This window comes from Aplidium turbinatum, chromosome 8 (assembly GCF_918807975.1).
Source record: "Aplidium turbinatum chromosome 8, kaAplTurb1.1, whole genome shotgun sequence".
In the NCBI taxonomy this organism is placed as follows: domain Eukaryota; kingdom Metazoa; phylum Chordata; class Ascidiacea; order Aplousobranchia; family Polyclinidae; genus Aplidium; species Aplidium turbinatum.
The window spans coordinates 19,489,591-19,496,250 of record NC_137479.1 but is presented as its reverse complement, the minus strand read 5'-3'; positions in this window follow the sequence as shown (position 1 = coordinate 19,496,250).

Genomic DNA, 6,660 nt, shown 5'->3' with positions numbered 1-6,660 from the left:
GTTACGTTGGCGTTACATGGGGGAGGGGGGTCAAAAATTCAGAAAAAAAGCGTTACGTAATATTTGAACGTTCCCTTATGTCATTATGAAACTGAAGTGAAAGTTGGTCATACTGCAAAACAAAGGTATTTACAAAAAAAAGTAATTCTTTTCAACTCTGATGCTACAGACAAAAGGTTTAAAAAATACATTGCCGGTACAAATGAAGCAATTAAAAAAAGAAGTGAAGTGCAAAACTGATGGGCAAACGATTTAGCAAAACAAAAGATGAAATTCGGCGCACAGATTTTGAGAGTATTGGCAGGACAGCTACATTACTTGGTTATTGAAGGTATGGTAGAAGGAAAGAGGTGCATGGGAAGGAGATCTTCTCCAGCAAAAAGAGCAGCAGAAAAAAGTGATGTGTTGAAACAATTGATAGCCAACCTTCGGCTCAGAAACGATCCAGTAATGACAGGATGCTGCAGCAGAGAGTAAAACAGTTATTTAAGTTGGGGGCTGTCTATATAGGCTAAGACGTTTTCATAAGATTGCAAAAAATGACCGCCCCTCCCCCATATTCGCACTGTAACCACGAAAAGTCGACAATGTGCACCCCCCTTGAGTGCGGACGTTTTTTTATGGACAGCCCCTTATGGTACATAGAACAGCTGTAACAATACATAAGTTAGTGGTTGGTTCAATTGCAGGCTTCAGTTTGTCAATAAAACTAGCCTACCTTTCATACAAAACAGTAGGATCAGGTTTGAGGTCTAGGCCAGTGCTCTTCAACCGGTGTGCACGGTGCACCAAAATATGCATGGGGTGCACCAGTACGAAAAGGTATACACGGGTGCATCACAAACTTGTCACACTAAACAGATACTTTTTATAAAAACTTGGGGATCTGGGGGGCCTCCCCCAGAAAATTTTGAAAAATTACTTTGAATTTGGTGCATTCTGAGAGCATTTTCAACAAAAATGTGGGTATGAATATTCCTGTAAAATGGTGCTGTCAGGTGGCATAGCAAAAGGATAAGATCATGTTTTCTTCGGCATTTTTCGGAAATAAAGCTAAGTCTCTATGTTTTCTTGTTGCTAATTCCTGGCTGAGATGTTTGAATGTTTGGTATTGGCAAAACTCGCTCTTTTAATGCAATTTTGTTTAAAATTAGGCAAGTTTTTTTTAGACTGAAAGCATCATTCCCAAGCAAAAAGAGACTGAAGGCATGATTTTCAATATCGTGATGTCACACGCGTGCCAAAGGGGGGGTTGTAACCCCCAAACCCCCCCTGGCTACGCCACTGGCCATTGATATCCCAGACGTCTTCATGATATCCCAGTATGGTTTTAGTTTAGACTTCATCCATTTTTTTCTCACTATAATAGGCTTTCAGAACACTATGCTACATTGGCATACCTGGGGTGGGGTTGGTGGGTTGGGCCATGTATTTCGTATTACAGTAGCTTAGTCTATAGAACAACATTGTTAATCGCTCTGACAGTGCAATCCAAAACATATTAAATGCCTTAATCTACGTCGTTAACTACTAAAACATTTTTAGGGGGGGGGCCATGGCCCAATGCCCCCCCCCCCCCTGCGTACGCTAGTGGATATAATATTATTATTTAGTTAACTATTTTGTCTGTGATGTCTCTATTCAAATATTTTACGAAAACTTTAACTTCTGTGTCAACGAGCGAGGGTAGTGTCTTTCAGCAAAACGAAGGCAGTGCCACTTATTCATGCCCATCTTAATTTGTTGCAAGAAAACTTTGAGAAATATTTCAATGCTAAACAGAATGCCACACTGAATGCCAGTTCTTGGATATTACAACCTTTCATTTATGGCGGGCCTACTACAGAAATTGAAGATTTGATTGATCTCCAATCGGATTTTGGTATGAAAGTATTATTTAAAGAGACACCATACACTGACTTTTGGGTGCACCTGTTAAATGTGCCAGAATACAGAAGCATAGCAGAAAGGGCAATTTCCGTACTTATTCAAATGCCAACAACGTATTTATGCGAAAGCGGCTTTTCTTGTTTGTGTGAAATCAAATCTAGAAAGAGAAATTCAATCACACACATCGATCCATTGATGAGGGGAGCAATTGAAAAAGATATCATACCTCGGTTTAAGTTGTTAGTTAATAACGTGCAACAACAAAACAGTCATTAAATAATGATTTTTTATATCGCTTTTACCTCAGTTTACCTTTTAAGTAAACAGGGTGCATGAGTTCGTCACAACAACTTTAAGGGTTCACCAAACCAAAAAAGGTTGAAGAGCACTGGTCTAGGCTACGTAGGCCTATGCACTTTGTATTGCTGTTTATTTGCAACATTGCGAAACCTGACAGACATTCTATCGATATAGGCCTACTGATATTAGCCAATAGCTTAAAAGTCTGTCAGTCGGTTCATATGCAAAAATATTTTGAGGGATATAGGGGCAATTGCCCCCTTGATCGTTTACAAAGTCTAGTTTTGAGGTTATCCTGAGACCTTAAATCGTAGTTTCTTGTTCTTGCCATTTTGCTGTGAGAAAAGGTGTAGACTGAGTGAGCAGTCACAGGCATATTTATGCAGCGTCCTCTGGGCACACACGTGCACAATTGTTCCAATGAATGCTTTTGTTTTTACAGTAGGCTACCTCCCTGATGGTTCAGTTGAAAAAACCTGAGATCAAGCATCGCTAGTTCTGCTCACGGTATTTGCGCTAGAAAAAAGTATTTATTTTCGGGATTGCTCTCCATTCAGCGGCACCTAATGGATGGAATAGTTTTTTTAGACAATACTTTAACAAGAATAAATTTCCCTTTATTTTGCTGACAAGGCCTGCGTCTGTAGATCCAAACCCTCTGTCTGCGAAACCGGCAGGATTAAGCTTGCAAGAAAGGTTTCTCATGCCGATGATAAAATTCTCACAACGATTTTTTTTCAGAATATTTTCGTATTGCTTTGCGGTCCTCTCAAGAGTCTGACTGGGCTTATCCACGACGACGTAAGTTTGTAGGCCATGATAACGTGTAGGGGAGACTCGGGTAAGTTGGCCCAGCAAAATGAAAATTTGAATTTGTGAGCTGATAACAAAACATATGTTAAAGCGAATGCTATTGAAGAGTAGAGAATTCATCACTCTAAAAGTGGACATATTCTTGCATCAAACAAACATTCTTAGGTATATAATTTTTCAAGTTTTCCGAAAAAAATAAAATGGACCATCTTGCCTTCATGTGCGGGTAATTTGGCCCACCATGGAAGGTAAGTTGGCCACGTGGGAAACATGTCCATCTACGGTATATTAAACAGTGGAAAAGTTCTCTTTCTCCCCAATTTGATTTTCTTTCTAATTATTTCTTGGTTTTATAGAGGCATACATACCGTACATAAATTATTCTATGTATGCATTCATGTATGGTTTATAATAAAATCTACTATTAGGCTATAATGCTGTATTTTACCTCAGTAAACTTTTTTTACATGAGTAGCCTACACCAAATAAGCTTTCGAAAATAACAAAGGTTGTATCAAACATCATGTAGTTGGAACGGCATGCCTTTATTCCTAACGATCTGGTCACCTTAACGATACTGATAGGTGGGACCTTGTTTGCAATAGGCTACAAACCCCATTTTTGCATGGGTACCAATATCGGAACATTTTTTAATGTATCTCCGAAACGAGGTACGTTTTAGACCGTCGCTTGAGAAGTGGTTGATACACATTTCCGCGATTGGTTTTCTTGATTAGGCTACTTAGCCTACTATTATTACCATATGGGTTAGGAATAATTTGTGGCATAAAAACGATGTTAGGAAGTGTATTATTGTTATTGATCGCTTAATGCTGATGTAAAGCCGCGATTTACTTACTTTGGATACTTGATGATAGGCTACTTCAATCTTGCAAAAATAAGTCATCGTATTAATTAGTCAATTATTATCATTCTATGTAATACCTCATGAAGGCAAGTTGGCCATGGTGGCCAACGTACCCACCCACGAAATGGGCCAACTTCCCTGCATGGCAACCACATTGCAAAAACTAAAATTTATGTCAAACTATCGAGCTTCTAACAACGGTTTCACAGTCAAAGTGAGCCTTAATAACCACTCTAGCGCTGCACTCACTAAATAATAACCTTTCTTATATAGTAAGAAAAAAATCACTCGACATCTAAAAAATTCTAAAATCCAAAAATTTCAAAAATCATAATTTTTCTTACAAAAATCGTGCTCACATGTTTATACTGCTTGCTAGAGCCTCCCAACCTGGTGATAAGATAGTTTCAACAGCACTTTCTCAGTATGCGTACGATACGTAACAATAACTATTTTAGTTAAAAAATTATTTAGAGTGGGCCAACTTGCCTACTTGGCCAACTTACCTGAGTCTCCCCTAAGCTTCGTGTTTGACTGGTGATCTACGGTTCATGGCGATCAGAAACGCTGCCGTATGTAGCAGTGGTTCCCAACCTTTTTAACCTTGCGGCACCCTATCAAAGAGATAAATAGTTTGCGGCACCCTAGCAAAACTGGATCAATTTTATGAGGTTTCTGTATTTCAAATAACTTTATGAAATAACACAGAATGAGTTGTATTTTACAGTATAGCGCGCGTAAATAAATGTAGCCTAGGCTAGGCGTAGCAACCGCCCTCCGATCGGAGGGGGCCCGCAAGGAATGAGGGCCCCTCCGCCGAAGTTTTTGAAAAACTATCGAAATACAGGATATAGGCTAACCACGTGGTCACAAACGCACGCGAAATAGCGGAGCTTATTGGTATTGAGCAGATGTTTTCAAAAAACAATGTGCAATGTTTGGTTACGAATGTGCTGATGATTCGAGTCGTCTTTCTGCTGAAGAAAAATTCAAATCGCAATTTTTTCTTGTTCTCACTGATCAGGCCATGTCTTCTGTTTCTTTGCGCTTTGACCAACTCGTGGGGTAGCCACTTTAACAAGTCGAAATTCTGCCACTGCGAATGACTACAATGCAACCGCCAACCAATCATAACATGTTACAAGAGGCTACCGTCCAATTGTGACCCTTCTAGCACTCATCCAGAGAGTTAATGCTTGTTTTGAACTTTATTTGGTAATTACAGAAGAAAAAGAGCAATAGCAGTGGTGAGAATCGAACCCGCGTCAATGAAATGACTACTTTCTAGCCCTAACCCCTAAGCCAACCAGCTGACAAAAAATCCATCACTTAATTTGCTTTTTATCATCTTCTTTTCGCCATTTTTTACGTCACTTAAACCGTAGCTTATGATTGGTTGGCGGTTTCATTCTAGTCAAGTTTAGTGGCAGAATTTCGACTTGTTATAGTGGCTACCAACTCGTGGAGTGGTACAAGTTGTTTGAATTTCTATACAACGCTAGCAGCCTGAAGAAGTGTCTCAGAGAAAATGGTTGTGTTGGTTGGTTATGAATCTTTATCTTCGGACTGACAAAGCCTTGATTGGTTATTCCTGGTAGTTTCGCATACTCGTAGAGGCTCTTGACGCAGGGCCGGTTACCGAGATTGGCAGAGTGAAGTTTTCTCATTATTGAAGTGTTGTTGCCAGGAAATTATTCCATTCATTAGGTGCCGCTGAATGGAGAGCAGCTCTGAAATTCGGTGCTCAAGCGCACACCCCGAGAGTCGAACTTGCACCGCGTGGTCTTGAGCCGGCACGTAACCACTGAGCTAATGGGGCGGACAATGGAACTGGACAATCACTGCAAAAAAATTAAAAGAAAAATGGGAGACATTGATGCCAACGAACTAATAGCCTAATGGAATTGAATCGTTTTATTTATAACATGGAGAAAGAGAGAGGACTTGTCACGGCAAGCATTTTTTTAACGTACAAGAACAGCCTTCAGGATATATATCCGAATCTTTGCATTTGCACCAGAATTCTTCTGACCGACCACACCAGTTACTGTCGCCAGTGCTGAAAAGACCATCAGCAGAATGAAACTCGTCAAGAATATCCTGCGCTTAACCGTGGCAGATGACAGGCTTTCTGCTCTTGCAATTACCATCGAAAACAAGATTGCCCAATCCCTGGACTATGAGTCTTGTTGAAGTTAAGAGAGTTTCATTTTGCCCTCCATTTTGACATTCACGTTACCGTATTTAAATAGTCGAAGATATCTACTAAATACGCTAATTTGGAGACCCAATTGTGCGCTGTGAAACGCAAAATAAAATCATGAAACCTGGCAATAATGATGCGTTTCAAACGTTTTTATGGAAGGAACAGCAACGAGTCAAAATCTCTTTCACGCTGTTTTTCCTGGGCGAGAAAACAAAGACTTAGTACCGTGGATTATTATCTACTTACCGCCAGCGGCTTCGCCACTAAGCGACTCTCCAGAAAGGAGCCGGGAATAACTGCGAGACGCGAAACTTAATACGCACTGAAATTCAGTTAGAAATAAATAAATTCCGCTCTCAACAGGTTAAAGTTAAAATATAGAAAAGGCTGCAGTATTTCAATGTCTCAATATCTCGCGGCACCCTTGAGCGTTGCAATTGGCACCCCGGTTGGAAAACACTGGTATGTAGTATAGTTGTTAGTTAGAGTACCGTAGTAGCTTAGTTAACCTACATACTGTAATTACATATAGGCCTAGTCTTTGTGCTGCTTTAATGTTACTGTTACCATGTAGCCTAAATAT